The sequence below is a fragment of the Entelurus aequoreus genome, linkage group LG07 (assembly GCF_033978785.1).
Source record: "Entelurus aequoreus isolate RoL-2023_Sb linkage group LG07, RoL_Eaeq_v1.1, whole genome shotgun sequence".
Lineage (NCBI taxonomy): Eukaryota > Metazoa > Chordata > Actinopteri > Syngnathiformes > Syngnathidae > Entelurus > Entelurus aequoreus.
In genome coordinates this window covers 5039543-5060769 of record NC_084737.1, presented here as the reverse complement: position 1 = coordinate 5060769, position 21227 = coordinate 5039543, and the positions used below count along the sequence as shown (strand labels likewise).

At 35.2% G+C, this 21227-nt stretch overlaps 1 protein-coding gene across 2 annotated transcripts in view; it reads left to right on the top strand.

The window, feature by feature from the left end:
- LOC133652918 (serine/threonine-protein kinase 35-like) overlaps nucleotides 1-21227 on the top strand; it is a 73698-nt gene that overhangs the window by 17111 nt on the left and 35360 nt on the right. The gene's annotated exons all lie outside the window — the stretch shown is intronic.

Below are 21227 nucleotides of genomic sequence, written 5' to 3'. Positions count from 1 at the left end.
CTGTCTGGCCACGGTCTAAACCCTACTACTATTGCAACAAGACATCAACAGTAGGCTAAAACTAACCTGTCTGGCCACGGTCTAAACCCTACTACTATTGCAACAAGACATCAACAGTAGGGTAAAACTAATCTGTCTGGCCACGGTCTAAACCCTACTACTATTGCAACAAGACATCAACAGTAGGGTAAAACTAATCTGTCTGGCCACGGTCTAAACCCTACTACTATTGCAACAAGACATCAACAGTAGGGTAAAACTAATCTGTCTGGCCACGGTCTAAACCCTACTACTATTGCAACAAGACATCAACAGTAGGGTAAAACTAACCTGTCTGGCCACGGTCTAAACCCTACTACTATTGCAAAAAGACATCAACAGTAGGGTAAAACTAATCTGTCTGGCCACGGTCTAAACCCTACTACTATTGCAACAAGACATCAACAGTAGGGTAAAACTAACCTGTCTGGCCACGGTCTAAACCCTACTACTATTGCAACAAGACATCAACAGTAGGGTAAAACTAATCTGTCTGGCCACGGTCTAAACCCTACTACTATTGCAACAAGACATCAACAGTAGGGTAAAACTAACCTGTCTGGCCCCGGTCTAAACCCTACTACTATTGCAACAAGACATCAACAGTAGGGTAAAACTAAACTGTCTGGCCACGGTCTAAACCCTACTACTATTGCAACAAGACATCAACAGTAGGGTAAAACTAATCTGTCTGGCCACGGTCTAAACCCTACTACTATTGCAACAAGACATCAACAGTAGGGTAAAACTAAACTGTCTGGCCACGGTCTAAACCCAGCTGATGTTCCCTATTAGCATGCTTGATATTTGCACATTTCCTAGATGGCTGTATATGTGCTTACGTCCACATCACAGACATGCTGACAACACTCCAGTCAAATGCGTGCGTCTTGTTTACATCTGGGTTGGGCAGCACTTTTCGCTAATCAAAGTCTTTTTTTGGTGGTTGAGTTTTCACTTGTCTATAGTGTGCAAATAATAGGCTATATATATCAATTCGTACTGTAGCTGGTGGTAATGTTTAATATTGGTGTGGTTTGGATTCAATGTCAGTTTTTTCCATGTTTGCAAACACACTGTCCATGTCTGAAAGGTGATTGGTGGAGAATGAGGAAGGCGGGGAAGTGGAGATGAAAGTGGGTACACGGGAGGTAAAACCTGTTGAAATGCTGCCATTTGTTACCATACCATTGGTAATAAAAGGTAAAAATGGTGTCTGTAATTTCTTCAATATATTATATTACTTTCATTTGTTTTCAAGCAATAAAAAGGTAATTTCAAGGTGTGGCGGTAATAAAAATGTTCCATTAAGCAATCTCACTGACGGATGATTGGCAGCGATGGGAAGATAGACCTGATCATAATAACTGTGATGTTCATGTGGTTACATAACCTCACCTATCTGACTGATTTAATAATGATCATAATAACTGTGATGTTCATGTTCATGACTTTTACATGTCTGATTGATTTAATAATGATCATAATAACAGATATTCATGTGGTTACATAACCTCACCTGACTTTGACATTATTATTATATAGGTTTATTTGAAATGGGGACAGATACAAAAACATAGACATCTGAGACAGTTATCCAATGTATGCATCTTAGTGTTTGTAGCCAAAGCTCATTTACAACACTTGTCCCCAACAACAACAACAACAACAACAACAACAACAACAACAACAACAACATGTCTGATTGATTTAATAATGATCATAATAACTGAGATGTTCATGTGGTTTCATAACCTCACCTGACTTTGACATGTCTGATTGATTTAACAATGCCTGCTTGCACCTTTTATTTGGCTGCAGCCACGCTGTCATTAGCAGATAGACTTTTCCAGAACATGACTTAGTTAGCCCAGGCACACGCTAAATTGTTCATGCGTGACTTTGGGAAATCCTTTGAATGAAAAGAGCTTTAAATGTGTTTGGTAGACTGGACATCTTGGAGCAGGAAGATCTTTATTAACATTCATGACTGACTTGATTATTGCCTGTCACCATCTGGCCAACATAACTCTGAAGAAACACAGCAGACTTAAGAGAGAATGCAGGAAATGAAGGCAGGGCACATGCACGCAATGCACTGTTGCGCAATCACCCTGGCTCTCACACAGAGAAATGTCTGACAACTATACAAACACAATGTATACTTTGACAACTATACAAACACAATGTATACTTTGACAACTATACAACACAATGTATACTTTGACAACTATACAAACACAATGTATACTTTGACAACTATACAAACACAATGTATACTTTGACAACTATACAAACACAATGTATACTTTGACAACTATACAAACACAATGTATACTTTGACAACTATACAAACACAATGTATACTTTGACAACTATACAAACACAATGTATACTTTGACAACTATACAACACAATGTATACTTTGACAACTATACAAACACAATGTATACTTTGACAACTATACAACACAATGTATACTTTGACAACTATACAAACACAATGTATACTTTGACAACTATACAAACACAATGTATACTTTGACAACTATACAAACACAATGTATACTTTGACAACTATACAAACACAATGTATACTTTGACAACTATACAAACACAATGTATACTTTGACAACTATACAACACAATGTATACTTTGACAACTATACAAACACAATGTATACTTTGACAACTATACAACACAATGTATACTTTGACAACTATACAAACACAATGTATACTTTGACAACTATACAAACACAATGTATACTTTGACAACTATACAAACACAATGTATACTTTGACAACTATACAAACACAATGTATACTTTGACAACTATACAAACACAATGTATACTTTGACAACTATACAAACACAATGTATACTTTGACAACTATACAAACACAATGTATACTTTGACAACTATACAACACAATGTATACTTTGACAACTATACAAACACAATGTATACTTTGACAACTATACAAACACAATGTATACTTTGACAACTATACAAACACAATGTATACTTTGACAACTATACAAACACAATGTATACTTTGACAACTATACAAACACAATGTATACTTTGACAACTATACAAACACAATGTATACTTTGACAACTATACAAACACAATGTATACTTTGACAACTATACAAACACAATGTATACTTTGACAACTATACAAACACAATGTATACTTTGACAACTATACAAACACAATGTATACTTTGACAACTATACAAACACAATGTATACTTTGACAACTATACAACACAATGTATACTTTGACAACTATACAAACACAATGTATACTTTGACAACTATACAAACACAATGTATACTTTGACAACTATACAAACACAATGTATACTTTGACAACTATACAAACACAATGTATACTTTGACAACTATACAAACACAATGTATACTTTGACAACTATACAACACAATGTATACTTTGACAACTATACAAACACAATGTATACTTTGACAACTATACAAACACAATGTATACTTTGACAACTATACAAACACAATGTATACTTTGACAACTATACAAACACAATGTATACTTTGACAACTATACAAACACAATGTATACTTTGACAACTATACAAACACAATGTATACTTTGACAACTATACAAACACAATGTATACTTTGACAACTATACAAACACAATGTATACTTTGACAACTATACAAACACAATGTATACTTTGACAACTATACAAACACAATGTATACTTTGACAACTATACAAACACAATGTATACTTTGACAACTATACAAACACAATGTATACTTTGACAACTATACAAACACAATGTATACTTTGACAACTATACAAACACAATGTATACTTTGACAACTATACAAACACAATGTGGAAGAGCACAAACTTAGATTGGTCCTGGGGGCGCCATGATATGTGTAAGGGGGCGTGAGAGGCAATAGCGTATATCTCTGATGCGTACAGATAAATACATTAACATTCATTTTGAGGGGTGTGTAAAAATATAAAGTACCGTGTCCAAGTTTCAAACTTCAATGCAGTGCTTCTTAAGTAGGGGGGTCGGCCCCCTGGGGGGTAGGAGCGCTGTCATATGTGTGAGAGGCAATGGCATAATAGTGTACATCTTGACACGTACAGATAATAAAACATTCACTTTGGGGGTGTCATGAAAAATAATGGTGTACCCTAGAAAAATGTAACTGTGATGAAGTTCCAGACAGCCTTTTAATGCAGTGCTTCTTACATAGTGGGGTGTCGGGGGAAGGGGGGGCGTGAGAGGCAGTAGTGTACATCTTCTAGGGGAGACCGAAAGCAATGGATGTCGAGTGGGTCTGACATAATAGTGTGAGAGTCCAGTCCATAGTGGATCTAACATAATAGTGAGAGTCCAGTCCATAGTGGATCTAACATAATAGTGAGAGTCCAGTCCATAGTGGATCTAACATAATAGTGAGAGTCCAGTCCATAGTGGATCTAACATAATAGTGAGAGTCCAGTCCATAGTGGATCCAACATAATAGTGTGAGAGTCCAGTCCATAGTGGATCTAACATAATAGTGAGAGTCCAGTCCATAGTGGATCTAACATAATAGTGAGAGTCCAGTCCATAGTGGATCTAACATAATAGTGAGAGTCCAGTCCATAGTGGATCTAACATAATAGTGTGAGTCCAGTCCATAGTGGATCTAACATAATAGTGAGAGTCCAGTCCATAGTGGATCTAACATAATAGTGAGAGTCCAGTCCATAGTGGATCTAACATAATAGTGAGAGTCCAGTCCATAGTGGATCTAACATAATAGTGAGAGTCCAGTCCATAGTGGATCTAACATAATAGTGTGAGTCCAGTCCATAGTGGATCTAACATAATAGTGAGAGTCCAGTCCATAGTGGATCTAACATAATAGTGAGAGTCCAGTCCATAGTGGATCTAACATAATAGTGTGAGAGTCCAGTCCATAGTGGATCTAACATAATAGTGAGAGTCCAGTCCATAGTGGATCTAACATAATATTGTGAAGGTCCAGTCCATAGTGGATCTAACATAATAGTGAGAGTCCAGTCCATAGTGGATCTAACATAATAGTGAGAGTCCAGTCCATAGTGGATCTAACATAATATTGTGAAGGTCCAGTCCATAGTGGATCTAACATAATAGTGAGAGTCCAGTCCATAGTGGATCTAACATAATAGTGAGAGTCCAGTCCATAGTGGATCTAACATAATAGTGTGAGAGTCCAGTCCATAGTGGATCTAACATAATAGTGAGAGTCCAGTCCATAGTGGATCTAACATAATAGTGAGAGTCCAGTCCATAGTGGATCTAACATAATAGTGAGAGTCCAGTCCATAGTGGATCTAACATAATATTGTGAAGGTCCAGTCCATAGTGGATCTAACATAATAGTGAGAGTCCAGTCCATAGTGGATCTAACATAATAGTGAGAGTCCAGTCCATAGTGGATCTAACATAATAGTGTGAGAGTCCAGTCCATAGTGGATCTAACATAATAGTGAGAGTCCAGTCCATAGTGGATCTAACATAATAGTGAGAGTCCAGTCCATAGTGGATCTAACATAATAGTGTGAAAGTCCAATCCATAGTGGATCTAACATAATAGTGAGAGTCCAGTCCATAGTGGATCTAACATAATATTGTGAAGGTCCAGTCCATAGTGGATCCAACATAATAGTGAGAGTCCAGTCCATAGTGGATCTAACATAATAGTGAGAGTCCAGTCCATAGTGGATCTAACATAATAGTGAGAGTCCAGTCCATAGTGGATCTAACATAATATTGTGAAGGTCCAGTCCATAGTGGATCTAACATAATAGTGAGAGTCCAGTCCATAGTGGATCTAACATAATAGTGAGAGTCCAGTCCATAGTGGATCTAACATAATAGTGAGAGTCCAGTCCATAGTGGATCTAACATAATATTGTGAAGGTCCAGTCCATAGTGGATCTAACATAATAGTGAGAGTCCAGTCCATAGTGGATCTAACATAATAGTGAGAGTCCAGTCCATAGTGGATCTAACATAATAGTGAGAGTCCAGTCCATAGTGGATCCAACATAATAGTGAGAGTCCAGTCCATAGTGGATCTAACATAATAGTGAGAGTCCAGTCCATAGTGGATCTAACATAATAGTGAGAGTCCAGTCCATAGTGGATCTAACATAATATTGTGAAGGTCCAGTCCATAGTGGATCTAACATAATAGTGAGAGTCCAGTCCATAGTGGATCTAACATAATAGTGAGAGTCCAGTCCATAGTGGATCTAACATAATAGTGAGAGTCCAGTCCATAGTGGATCTAACATAATAGTGAGAGTCCAGTCCATAGTGGATCTAACATAATAGTGAGAGTCCAGTCCATAGTGGATCCAACATAATAGTGTGAGAGTCCAGTCCATAGTGGATCTAACATAATAGTGAGAGTCCAGTCCATAGTGGATCTAACATAATAGTGAGAGTCCAGTCCATAGTGGATCTAACATAATAGTGAGAGTCCAGTCCATAGTGGATCTAACATAATAGTGTGAGTCCAGTCCATAGTGGATCTAACATAATAGTGAGAGTCCAGTCCATAGTGGATCTAACATAATAGTGAGAGTCCAGTCCATAGTGGATCTAACATAATAGTGAGAGTCCAGTCCATAGTGGATCTAACATAATAGTGAGAGTCCAGTCCATAGTGGATCTAACATAATAGTGTGAGTCCAGTCCATAGTGGATCTAACATAATAGTGAGAGTCCAGTCCATAGTGGATCTAACATAATAGTGAGAGTCCAGTCCATAGTGGATCTAACATAATAGTGTGAGAGTCCAGTCCATAGTGGATCTAACATAATAGTGAGAGTCCAGTCCATAGTGGATCTAACATAATATTGTGAAGGTCCAGTCCATAGTGGATCTAACATAATAGTGAGAGTCCAGTCCATAGTGGATCTAACATAATAGTGAGAGTCCAGTCCATAGTGGATCTAACATAATATTGTGAAGGTCCAGTCCATAGTGGATCTAACATAATAGTGAGAGTCCAGTCCATAGTGGATCTAACATAATAGTGAGAGTCCAGTCCATAGTGGATCTAACATAATAGTGTGAGAGTCCAGTCCATAGTGGATCTAACATAATAGTGAGAGTCCAGTCCATAGTGGATCTAACATAATAGTGAGAGTCCAGTCCATAGTGGATCTAACATAATAGTGAGAGTCCAGTCCATAGTGGATCTAACATAATATTGTGAAGGTCCAGTCCATAGTGGATCTAACATAATAGTGAGAGTCCAGTCCATAGTGGATCTAACATAATAGTGAGAGTCCAGTCCATAGTGGATCTAACATAATAGTGTGAGAGTCCAGTCCATAGTGGATCTAACATAATAGTGAGAGTCCAGTCCATAGTGGATCTAACATAATAGTGAGAGTCCAGTCCATAGTGGATCTAACATAATAGTGTGAAAGTCCAATCCATAGTGGATCTAACATAATAGTGAGAGTCCAGTCCATAGTGGATCTAACATAATATTGTGAAGGTCCAGTCCATAGTGGATCCAACATAATAGTGAGAGTCCAGTCCATAGTGGATCTAACATAATAGTGAGAGTCCAGTCCATAGTGGATCTAACATAATAGTGAGAGTCCAGTCCATAGTGGATCTAACATAATATTGTGAAGGTCCAGTCCATAGTGGATCTAACATAATAGTGAGAGTCCAGTCCATAGTGGATCTAACATAATAGTGAGAGTCCAGTCCATAGTGGATCTAACATAATAGTGAGAGTCCAGTCCATAGTGGATCTAACATAATATTGTGAAGGTCCAGTCCATAGTGGATCTAACATAATAGTGAGAGTCCAGTCCATAGTGGATCTAACATAATAGTGAGAGTCCAGTCCATAGTGGATCTAACATAATAGTGAGAGTCCAGTCCATAGTGGATCCAACATAATAGTGAGAGTCCAGTCCATAGTGGATCTAACATAATAGTGAGAGTCCAGTCCATAGTGGATCTAACATAATAGTGAGAGTCCAGTCCATAGTGGATCTAACATAATATTGTGAAGGTCCAGTCCATAGTGGATCTAACATAATAGTGAGAGTCCAGTCCATAGTGGATCTAACATAATAGTGAGAGTCCAGTCCATAGTGGATCTAACATAATAGTGAGAGTCCAGTCCATAGTGGATCCAACATAATAGTGAGAGTCCAGTCCATAGTGGATCTAACATAATAGTGAGAGTCCAGTCCATAGTGGATCTAACATAATAGTGTGAAAGTCCAATCCATAGTGGATCTAACATAATAGTGAGAGTCCAGTCCATAGTGGATCTAACATAATAGTGAGAGTCCAGTCAATAGTGGATCTAACATAATAGTGTGAAAGTCCAATCCATAGTGGATCCAACATAATAGTGTGAGTCCAGTCCATAGTGGATCTAACATAATAGTGTGAAAGTCCAATCCATAGTGGATCCAACATAATAGTGTGAGTCCAGTCCATAGTGGATCTAACATAATATTGTGAAGGTCCAGTCCATAGTGGATCTAACATAATAGTGAGAGTCCAGTCCATAGTGGATCTAACATAATAGTGAGAGTCCAGTCCATAGTGGATCTAACATAATAATGAGAGTCCAGTCCATAGTGGATCTAACATAATAGTGTGAGAGTCCAGTCCATAGTGGATCTAACATAATAGTGAGAGTCCAGTCCATAGTGGATCTAACATAATAGTGTGAGAGTCCAGTCCATAGTGGATCTAACATAATAGTGAGAGTCCAGTCCATAGTGGATCTAACATAATATTGTGAAGGTCCAGTCCATAGTGGATCCAACATAATAGTGAGAGTCCAGTCCATAGTGGATCTAACATAATAGTGAGAGTCCAGTCCATAGTGGATCTAACATAATATTGTGAAAGTCCAGTCCATAGTGGATCCAACATAATAGTGAGAGTCCAGTCCATAGTGGATCCAACATAATAGTGAGAGTCCAGTCCATAGTGGATCTAACATAATAGTGAGAGTCCAGTCCATAGTGGATCTAACATAATATTGTGAAGGTCCAGTCCATAGTGGATCTAACATAATAGAGAGAGTCCAGTCCATAGTGGATCCAACATAATAGAGAGAGTCCAGTCCATAGTGGATCCAACATAATAGTGAGAGTCCAGTCCATAGTGGATCCAACATAATAGTGAGAGTCCAGTCCATAGTGGATCTAACATAATAGTGAGAGTCCAGTCCATAGTGGATCCAACATAATAGTGAGAGTCCAGTCCATAGTGGATCTAACATAATAATGAGAGTCCAGTCCATAGTGGATCTAACATAATAATGAGAGTCCAGTCCATAGTGGATCTAACATAATAATGAGAGTCCAGTCCATAGTGGATCTAACATAATAATGAGAGTCCAGTCCATAGTGGGGCCAGCAGGAGACCATCCCAAGCGGGGACAGGTCAGCAGTGCAGAGATGTCCCCAACCGATGCACAGGCTAGTGGTCCACCCGGGGTCCCGACTCTGGACAGCCAGCACTTCATCCATGGCCACCGGACCTGTGTAACTCCCCCTCCACGCAGGAGAGGGGGGCAGAGGAGAGAAGAAAAGAGATGGCAGATCAACTGATCTAAAAGGGGTCTATTTAAAAGCTAGAGTATACAAATGAGTTTTAAGATGGGACTTAAATGCTTCTACGGAGGTAGCATCTCTAACTGTTACTGCTAGAACATTCCATAGTACTGGAGCCCCAACAGAAAACGCTCTATAGCCTGCAGACTTTTTTAGGGCTCTGGGAATCACTAATAAGCCAGAGTTCTTTGAAGGCAGATTTCTTGCCGGGACATATGGTACAATACAATCTGCAAGATAGACCTTTTAGTATTTATACCTAAGTAGTACAACCTTAAAGTCACATATTAAGTGCACAGGAAGCCAGTGCAGGTGAGCCAGTATTGGTAAGGTATATACAGTATAGGTACATATATATGTATATAAAGGTATATACAGTATAGGTATATATATATATGTATATAAAGGTATAGACAGTAGAGGTATATATATATATGTATATAAAGGTATAGACAGTAGAGGTATATATATATATATATGTATATAAAGGTATATACAGTATAGGTATATGTATATAAAGGTATATACAGTATAGGTATATATATATATGTATATAAAGGTATATACAGTATAGGTATATATATATATATATATATATATATATATGTATATAAAGGTATATACAGTATAGGTATATATATATATATATGTATATAAAGGTATATACAGTATAGGTATATAAAGGTATATACAGTATAGGTATATATATATATTTATATAAAGGTATATACAGTATATGTATATAAAGGTATATACAGTATAGGTATATATATATGTATATAAAGGTATATACAGTATAGGTATATATATATGTATATAAAGGTATATACAGTATAGGTATATAAAGGTATATACAGTATAGGTATATATATATATGTATATAAAGGTATATACAGTATAGGTATATATATATGTATATAAAGGTATATACAGTATAGGTATATATATAAAGGTATATACAGTATAGGTATATATATGTATATAAAGGTATATACAGTATAGGTATATACATATATGTATATAAAGGTATATACAGTATAGGTATATATATGTATATAAAGGTATATACAGTATAGATATATATATATGTATATAAAGGTATAGACAGTATAGGTATATATATGTATATAAAGGTATATACAGTATAGGTATATATATATATGTATATAAAGGTATATACAGTATAGGTATATATATATATGTATATAAAGGTATATACAGTATATATATATATGTATATAAAGGTATATACAGTATAGGTATATATATATATATGTATATAAAGGTATATACAGTATATATATATATATATGTATATAAAGGTATATACAGTATAGGTATATAAAGGTATATACAGTATAGGTATATATATATATATATGTATATAAAGGTATATACAGTATAGGTATATAAAAGTATATACAGTATAGGTATATATATATGTATATAAAGGTATATACAGTATAGGTATATATATATGTATATAAAGGTATATACAGTATAGGTATATAAAGGTATATACAGTATAGGTATATATATATATGTATATAAAGGTATATACAGTATAGGTATATATATGTATATAAAGGTATATACAGTATAGGTATATATATATGTATATAAAGGTATATACAGTATAGGTATATATATAAAGGTATATACAGTATAGGTATATATATGTATATAAAGGTATATACAGTATAGGTATATATATGTATATAAAGGTATATACAGTATAGGTATACATATATATGTATATAAAGGTATATACAGTATAGGTATACATATATATGTATATAAAGGTATATACAGTATAGGTATATATATATATGTATATAAAGGTATATACAGTATAGGCGTAATATGATCGAACTTTCTTGTTCTTGTTGTTGTTCGCAGCCACATTTTGTACCAAGTGTAATATTTTAATGCTAGACATAGGGAGACCCGAAAATAATACGTTACAGTAATGGAGACGAGATGTAACAAAGGCATGAATAATGATCTCAGCGGCGTTAGTAGACAAAATGGAACACATTGTAGTGATATTACAGAGATGAAAGAAGGCTGTTTTAGTAACACTCTTAATGTGTGACTCAAACGAGAGAGTTGTTTTAGTAACACTCTTAATGTGTGACTCAAACGAGAGAGTTGTTTTAGTAACACTCTTAATGTGTGACTCAAACGAGAGTTGTTTTAGTAACACTCTTAATGTGTGACTCAAACGAGAGAGTTGTTTTAGTAACACTCTTAATGTGTGACTCAAACGAGAGAGTTGTTTTAGTAACACTCTTAATGTGTGACTCAAACGAGAGAGTTGTTTTAGTAACACTCTTAATGTGTGACTCAAACGAGAGAGTTGTTTTAGTAACACTCTTAATGTGTGACTCAAACGAGAGAGTTGTTTTAGTAACACTCTTAATGTGCGACTCAAACGAGAGAGTTGTTTTAGTAACACTCTTAATGTGTGACTCAAAGGAGAGAGTTGTTTTAGTAACACTCTTAATGTGTGACTCAAACGAGAGAGTTGTTTTAGTAACACTCTTAATGTGTGACTCAAAGGAGAGAGTTGTTTTAGTAACACTCTTAATGTGTGACTCAAACGAGAGAGTTGTTTTAGTAACACTCTTAATGTGTGACTCAAACGAGAGAGTTGTTTTAGTAACACTCTTAATGTGTGACTCAAACGAGAGAGTTGTTTTAGTAACACTCTTAATGTGTGACTCAAACGAGAGAGTTGTTTTAGTAACACTCTTAATGTGTGACTCAAACGAGAGAGTTGTTTTAGTAACACTCTTAATGTGTGACTCAAACGAGAGAGTTGTTTTAGTAACACTCTTAATGTGTGACTCAAAGGAGAGAGTTGTTTTAGTAACACTCTTAATGTGTGACTCAAAGGAGAGAGTTGTTTTAGTAACACTCTTAATGTGTGACTCAAACGAGAGAGTTGTTTTAGTAACACTCTTAATGTGTGACTCAAACGAGAGAGTTGTTTTAGTAACACTCTTAATGTGTGACTCAAACGAGAGAGTTGTTTTAGTAACACTCTTAATGTGTGACTCAAACGAGAGAGTTGTGTGGAAGATAATACCCAGATTCTTTACCGGGTCGCCTTGTGTCATTGTTTGGTTGTCAAATGTTAAGTGTTATAATGAAGGCAACACATGATGTAAGTGTCTATATTAGCTATATTAGCCTACTATCAAAATGACTTTAAAAGTCTTATATAAGTGTTATAATGAAGGCAACACATGATGTAAGTGTCTATATTAGCTATATTAGCCTACTATCAAAATGACTTTAAAAGTCTTATATAAGTGTTATAATGAAGGCAACACATGATGTAAGTGTCTATATTAGCTATATTAGCCTACTATCAAAATGACTTTAAAAGTCTTATATAAGTGTTATAATGAAGGCAACACATGATGTAAGTGTCTATATTAGCCTACTATCAAAATGACTTTAGGTTGAAATGATCACTGGAGTATTTTTGAAGGGATCTGGATTGGGCTATTATGTGGCCGTTGGCTTTGGGTTTAGCTATTTTGCGGGTGCAGAATGTTAGATAGTGGTCGCTAAGACCACAGATCATGACCCCACTATTTTTTATTTTAGGCCGGTCTGATGTGAGAATGAGATCTATGGTTGATTAAGTGGGTAATTGTTATTAGCTGGGAAAGACGGTGCAGATTACAAAGCTTGCTGTAGGATGTGAAAACAGACGCATCTCTGCGTTGAATATTTGTGTTCAGATCTCCAGTTATAATTATCTCCACATTGTCTACCCCAGCCAAGCAGTCCTCGAGAGCCCCATATAGATCACTCTGATTAGGGGTGTGTATACAGTCCCTATCAGTACCGTACATTTGATTTCTGCCCACACAGATTCAAGGGCATTGTGGTTGAGATCAGTGCGAGTTATGTATTTAATATCCTGGTGAATATACATACAAACATGTTTATTCCTGTCCTGTTAGCATGATGACATATTTTACCTGGGCTCCCAACATCCTGATGGCTTGTTTATCCCTTAATGCTAGTCATTTAAGTGTTCCTTCTAATGCTAGTCATTTAAGTGTTCCTTCTAGTGCTAGTCATTTAAGTGTTCCTTCTAATGCTAGTCATTTAAGTGTTCCTTCTAATGCTAGTCATTTAAGTGTTCCTTCTAATGCTAGTCATTTAAGTGTTCCTTCTAATGCTAGTCATTTAAGTGTTCCTTCTAATGCTAGTCATTTAAGTGTTCCTTCTAATGCTAGTCATTTAAGTGTTCCTTCTAATGCTAGTCATTTAAGTGTTCCTTCTAATGCTAGTCATTTAAGTGTTCCTTCTAATGCTAGTCATTTAAGTGTTCCTTCTAATGCTAGTCATTTAAGTGTTCCTTCTAATGCTAGTCATTTAAGTGTTCCTTCTAATGCTAGTCATTTAAGTGTTCCTTCTAATGCTAGTCATTTAAGTGTTCCTTCTAATGCTAGTCATTTAAGTGTTCCTTCTAATGCTAGTCATTTAAGTGTTCCTTCTAATGCTAGTCATTTAAGTGTTCCTTCTAGTGCTAGTCATTTAAGTGTTCCTTCTAATGCTAGTCATTTAAGTGTTCCTTCTAATGCTAGTCATTTAAGTGTTCCTTCTAATGCTAGTCATTTAAGTGTTCCTTCTAATGCTAGTCATTTAAGTGTTCCTTCTAATGCTAGTCATTTAAGTGTTCCTTCTAATGCTAGTCATTTAAGTGTTCCTTCTAATGCTAGTCATTTAAGTGTTCCTTCTAATGCTAGTCATTTAAGTGTTCCTTCTAATGCTAGTCATTTAAGTGTTCCTTCTAATGCTAGTCATTTAAGTGTTCCTTCTAATGCTAGTCATTTAAGTGTTCCTTCTAATGCTAGTCATTTAAGTGTTCCTTCTAATGCTAGTCATTTAAGTACTCCTTCTAATGCTAGTCATTTAAGTGTTCCTTCTAGTGCTAGTCATTTAAGTGTTCCTTCTAATGCTAGTCATTTAAGTGTTCCTTCTAATGCTAGTCATTTAAGTGTTCCTTCTAGTGCTAGTCATTTAAGTGTTCCTTCTAATGCTAGTCATTTAAGTGTTCCTTCTAATGCTAGTCATTTAAGTGTTCCTTCTAATGCTAGTCATTTAAGTGTTCCTTCTAATGCTAGTCATTTAAGTGTTCCTTCTAATGCTAGTCATTTAAGTGTTCCTTCTAATGCTAGTCATTTAAGTGTTCCTTCTAATGCTAGTCATTTAAGTGTTCCTTCTAATGCTAGTCATTTAAGTGTTCCTTCTAATGCTAGTCATTTAAGTGTTCCTTCTAATGCTAGTCATTTAAGTGTTCCTTCTAATGCTAGTCATTTAAGTGTTCCTTCTAATGCTAGTCATTTAAGTGTTCCTTCTAGTGCTAGTCATTTAAGTGTTCCTTCTAATGCTAGTCATTTAAGTGTTCCTTCTAATGCTAGTCATTTAAGTGTTCCTTCTAATGCTAGTCATTTAAGTGTTCCTTCTAATGCTAGTCATTTAAGTGTTCCTTCTAATGCTAGTCATTTAAGTGTTCCTTCTAATGCTAGTCATTTAAGTGTTCCTTCTAATGCTAGTCATTTAAGTGTTCCTTCTAATGCTAGTCATTTAAGTGTTCCTTCTAGTGCTAGTCATTTAAGTGTTCCTTCTAATGCTAGTCATTTAAGTGTTCCTTCTAATGCTAGTCATTTAAGTGTTCCTTCTAATGCTAGTCATTTAAGTGTTCCTTCTAATGCTAGTCATTTAAGTGTTCCTTCTAATGCTAGTCATTTAAGTGTTCCTTCTAATGCTAGTCATTTAAGTGTTCCTTCTAATGCTAGTCATTTAAGTGTTCCTTCTAATGCTAGTCATTTAAGTGTTCCTTCTAATGCTAGTCATTTAAGTGTTCCTTCTAATGCTAGTCATTTAAGTGTTCCTTCTAATGCTAGTCATTTAAGTGTTCCTTCTAATGCTAGTCATTTAAGTGTTCCTTCTAATGCTAGTCATTTAAGTACTCCTTCTAATGCTAGTCATTTAAGTGTTCCTTCTAGTGCTAGTCATTTAAGTGTTCCTTCTAATGCTAGTCATTTAAGTGTTCCTTCTAATGCTAGTCATTTAAGTGTTCCTTCTAGTGCTAGTCATTTAAGTGTTCCTTCTAATGCTAGTCATTTAAGTGTTCCTTCTAATGCTAGTCATTTAAGTGTTCCTTCTAATGCTAGTCATTTAAGTGTTCCTTCTAATGCTAGTCATTTAAGTGTTCCTTCTAATGCTAGTCATTTAAGTGTTCCTTCTAATGCTAGTCATTTAAGTGTTCCTTCTAATGCTAGTCATTTAAGTGTTCCTTCTAATGCTAGTCATTTAAGTGTTCCTTCTAATGCTAGTCATTTAAGTGTTCCTTCTAATGCTAGTCATTTAAGTGTTCCTTCTAATGCTAGTCATTTAAGTGTTCCTTCTAGTGCTAGTCATTTAAGTGTTCCTTCTAATGCTAGTCATTTAAGTGTTCCTTCTAATGCTAGTCATTTAAGTGTTCCTTCTAATGCTAGTCATTTAAGTGTTCCTTCTAATGCTAGTCATTTAAGTGTTCCTTCTAATGCTAGTCATTTAAGTGTTCCTTCTAATGCTAGTCATTTAAGTGTTCCTTCTAATGCTAGTCATTTAAGTGTTCCTTCTAATGCTAGTCATTTAAGTGTTCCTTCTAATGCTAGTCATTTAAGTGTTCCTTCTAGTGCTAGTCATTTAAGTGTTCCTTCTAATGCTAGTCATTTAAGTGTTCCTTCTAATGCTAGTCATTTAAGTGTTCCTTCTAATGCTAGTCATTTAAGTGTTCCTTCTAATGCTAGTCATTTAAGTGTTCCTTCTAATGCTAGTCATTTAAGTGTTCCTTCTAATGCTAGTCATTTAAGTGTTCCTTCTAATGCTAGTCATTTAAGTGTTCCTTCTAATGCTAGTCATTTAAGTGTTCCTTCTAATGCTAGTCATTTAAGTGTTCCTTCTAATGCTAGTCATTTAAGTGTTCCTTCTAATGCTAGTCATTTAAGTGTTCCTTCTAATGCTAGTCATTTAAGTGTTCCTTCTAATGCTAGTCATTTAAGTGTTCCTTCTAATGCTAGTCATTTAAGTGTTCCTTCTAATGCTAGTCATTTAAGTGTTCCTTCTAATGCTAGTCATTTAAGTGTTCCTTCTAATGCTAGTCATTTAAGTGTTCCTTCTAATGCTAGTCATTTAAGTGTTCCTTCTAGTGCTAGTCATTTAAGTGTTCCTTCTAATGCTAGTCATTTAAGTGTTCCTTCTAATGCTAGTCATTTAAGTGTTCCTTCTAATGCTAGTCATTTAAGTGTTCCTTCTAATGCTAGTCATTTAAGTGTTCCTTCTAATGCTAGTCATTTAAGTGTTCCTTCTAATGCTAGTCATTTAAGTGTTCCTTCTAATGCTAGTCATTTAAGTGTTCCTTCTAATGCTAGTCATTTAAGTGTTCCTTCTAATGCTAGTCATTTAAGTGTTCCTTCTAATGCTAGTCATTTAAGTGTTCCTTCTAATGCTAGTCATTTAAGTGTTCCTTCTAATGCTAGTCATTTAAGTGTTCCTTCTAATGCTAGTCATTTAAGTACTCCTTCTAATGCTAGTCATTTAAGTGTTCCTTCTAGTGCTAGTCATTTAAGTGTTCCTTCTAATGCTAGTCATTTAAGTGTTCCTTCTAATGCTAGTCATTTAAGTGTTCCTTCTAGTGCTAGTCATTTAAGTGTTCCTTCTAATGCTAGTCATTTAAGTGTTCCTTCTAATGCTAGTCATTTAAGTGTTCCTTCTAATGCTAGTCATTTAAGTGTTCCTTCTAATGCTAGTCATTTAAGTGTTCCTTCTAATGCTAGTCATTTAAGTGTTCCTTCTAATGCTAGTCATTTAAGTGTTCCTTCTAATGCTAGTCATTTAAGTGTTCCTTCTAATGCTAGTCATTTAAGTGTTCCTTCTAATGCTAGTCATTTAAGTGTTCCTTCTAATGCTAGTCATTTAAGTGTTCCTTCTAATGCTAGTCATTTAAGTGTTCCTTCTAGTGCTAGTCATTTAAGTGTTCCTTCTAATGCTAGTCATTTAAGTGTTCCTTCTAATGCTAGTCATTTAAGTGTTCCTTCTAATGCTAGTCATTTAAGTGTTCCTTCTAATGCTAGTCATTTAAGTGTTCCTTCTAATGCTAGTCATTTAAGTGTTCCTTCTAATGCTAGTCATTTAAGTGTTCCTTCTAATGCTAGTCATTTAAGTGTTCCTTCTAATGCTAGTCATTTAAGTGTTCCTTCTAATGCTAGTCATTTAAGTGTTCCTTCTAGTGCTAGTCATTTAAGTGTTCCTTCTAATGCTAGTCATTTAAGTGTTCCTTCTAATGCTAGTCATTTAAGTGTTCCTTCTAATGCTAGTCATTTAAGTGTTCCTTCTAATGCTAGTCATTTAAGTGTTCCTTCTAATGCTAGTCATTTAAGTGTTCCTTCTAATGCTAGTCATTTAAGTGTTCCTTCTAATGCTAGTCATTTAAGTGTTCCTTCTAATGCTAGTCATTTAAGTGTTCCTTCTAGTGCTAGTCATTTAAGTGTTCCTTCTAGTGCTAGTCATTTAAGTGTTCCTTCTAATGCTAGTCATTTAAGTGTTCCTTCTAATGCTAGTCATTTAAGTGTTCCTTCTAATGCTAGTCATTTAAGTGTTCCTTCTAATGCTAGTCATTTAAGTGTTCCTTCTAATGCTAGTCATTTAAGTGTTCCTTCTAATGCTAGTCATTTAAGTGTTCCTTCTAATGCTAGTCATTTAAGTGTTCCTTCTAATGCTAGTCATTTAAGTGTTCCTTCTAATGCTAGTCATTTAAGTGTTCCTTCTAATGCTAGTCATTTAAGTGTTCCTTCTAATGCTAGTCATTTAAGTGTTCCTTCTAGTGCTAGTCATTTAAGTGTTCCTTCTAATGCTAGTCATTTAAGTGTTCCTTCTAATGCTAGTCATTTAAGTGTTCCTTCTAATGCTAGTCATTTAAGTGTTCCTTCTAATGCTAGTCATTTAAGTGTTCCTTCTAATGCTAGTCATTTAAGTGTTCCTTCTAATGCTAGTCATTTAAGTGTTCCTTCTAATGCTAGTCATTTAAGTGTTCCTTCTAATGCTAGTCATTTAAGTGTTCCTTCTAATGCTAGTCATTTAAGTGTTCCTTCTAATGCTAGTCATTTAAGTGTTCCTTCTAATGCTAGTCATTTAAGTGTTCCTTCTAATGCTAGTCATTTAAGTGTTCCTTCTAATGCTAGTCATTTAAGTGTTCCTTCTAATGCTAGTCATTTAAGTGTTCCTTCTAATGCTAGTCATTTAAGTGTTCCTTCTAATGCTAGTCATTTAAGTGTTCCTTCTAATGCTAGTCATTTAAGTGTTCCTTCTAATGCTAGTCATTTAAGTGTTCCTTCTAATGCTAGTCATTTAAGTGTTCCTTCTAATGCTAGTCATTTAAGTGTTCCTTCTAATGCTAGTCATTTAAGTGTTCCTTCTAATGCTAGTCATTTAAGTGTTCCTTCTAATGCTAGTCATTTAAGTGTTCCTTCTAATGCTAGTCATTTAAGTGTTCCTTCTAGTGCTAGTCATTTAAGTGTTCCTTCTAATGCTAGTCATTTAAGTGTTCCTTCTAATGCTAGTCATTTAAGTGTTCCTTCTAGTGCTAGTCATTTAAGTACTCCTTCTAATGCTAGTCATTTAAGTGTTCCTTCTAATGCTAGTCATTTAAGTGTTCCTTCTAATGCTAGTCATTTAAGTGTTCCTTCTAATGCTAGTCATTTAAGTGTTCCTTCTAATGCTAGTCATTTAAGTGTTCCTTCTAATGCTAGTCATTTAAGTGTTCCTTCTAATGCTAGTCATTTAAGTGTTCCTTCTAATGCTAGTCATTTAAGTGTTCCTTCTAATGCTAGTCATTTAAGTGTTCCTTCTAATGCTAGTCATTTAAGTGTTCCTTCTAATGCTAGTCATTTAAGTGTTCCTTCTAGTGCTAGTCATTTAAGTGTTCCTTCTAATGCTAGTCATTTAAGTGTTCCTTCTAGTGCTAGTCATTTAAGTGTTCCTTCTAATGCTAGTCATTTAAGTGTTCCTTCTAATGCTAGTCATTTAAGTGTTCCTTCTAGTGCTAGTCATTTAAGTACTCCTTCTAATGCTAGTCATTTAAGTGTTCCTTCTAATGCTAGTCATTTAAGTGTTCCTTCTAATGCTAGTCATTTAAGTGTTCCTTCTAATGCTAGTCATTTAAGTGTTCCTTCTAATGCTAGTCATTTAAGTGTTCCTTCTAATGCTAGTCATTTAAGTGTTCCTTCTAATGCTAGTCATTTAAGTGTTCCTTCTAATGCTAGTCATTTAAGTGTTCCTTCTAATGCTAGTCATTTAAGTGTTCCTTCTAATGCTAGTCATTTAAGTGTTCCTTCTAGTGCTAGTCATTTAAGTGTTCCTTCTAGTGCTAGTCATTTAAGTGTTCCTTCTAATGCTAGTCATTTAAGTGTTCCTTCTAATGCTAGTCATTTAAGTGTTCCTTCTAATGCTAGTCATTTAAGTGTTCCTTCTAATGCTAGTCATTTAAGTGTTCCTTCTAATGCTAGTCATTTAAGTGTTCCTTCTAATGCTAGTCATTTAAGTGTTCCTTCTAATGCTAGTCATTTAAGTGTTCCTTCTAATGCTAGTCATTTAAGTGTTCCTTCTAATGCTAGTCATTTAAGTGTTCCTTCTAGTGCTAGTCATTTAAGTGTTCCTTCTAATGCTAGTCATTTAAGTGTTCCTTCTAATGCTAGTCATTTAAGTGTTCCTTCTAATGCTAGTCATTTAAGTGTTCCTTCTAATGCTAGTCATTTAAGTGTTCCTTCTAATGCTAGTCATTTAAGTGTTCCTTCTAATGCTAGTCATTTAAGTGTTCCTTCTAATGCTAGTCATTTAAGTGTTCCTTCTAATGCTAGTCATTTAAGTGTTCCTTCTAATGCTAGTCATTTAAGTGTTCCTTCTAGTGCTAGTCATTTAAGTGTTCCTTCTAATGCTAGTCATTTAAGTGTTCCTTCTAATGCTAGTCATTTAAGTGTTCCTTCTAGTGCTAGTCATTTAAGTACTCCTTCTAATGCTAGTCATTTAAGTGTTCCTTCTAATGCTAGTCATTTAAGTGTTCCTTCTAATGCTAGTCATTTAAGTGTTCCTTCTAATGCTAGTCATTTAAGTGTTCCTTCTAATGCTAGTCATTTAAGTGTTCCTTCTAATGCTAGTCATTTAAGTGTTCCTTCTAATGCTAGTCATTTAAGTGTTCCTTCTAATGCTAGTCATTTAAGTGTTCCTTCTAATGCTAGTCATTTAAGTGTTCCTTCTAATGCTAGTCATTTAAGTGTTCCTTCTAATGCTAGTCATTTAAGTGTTCCTTCTAGTGCTAGTCATTTAAGTGTTCCTTCTAATGCTAGTCATTTAAGTGTTCCTTCTAGTGCTAGTCATTTAAGTGTTCCTTCTAATGCTAGTCATTTAAGTGTTCCTTCTAATGCTAGTCATTTAAGTGTTCCTTCTAGTGCTAGTCATT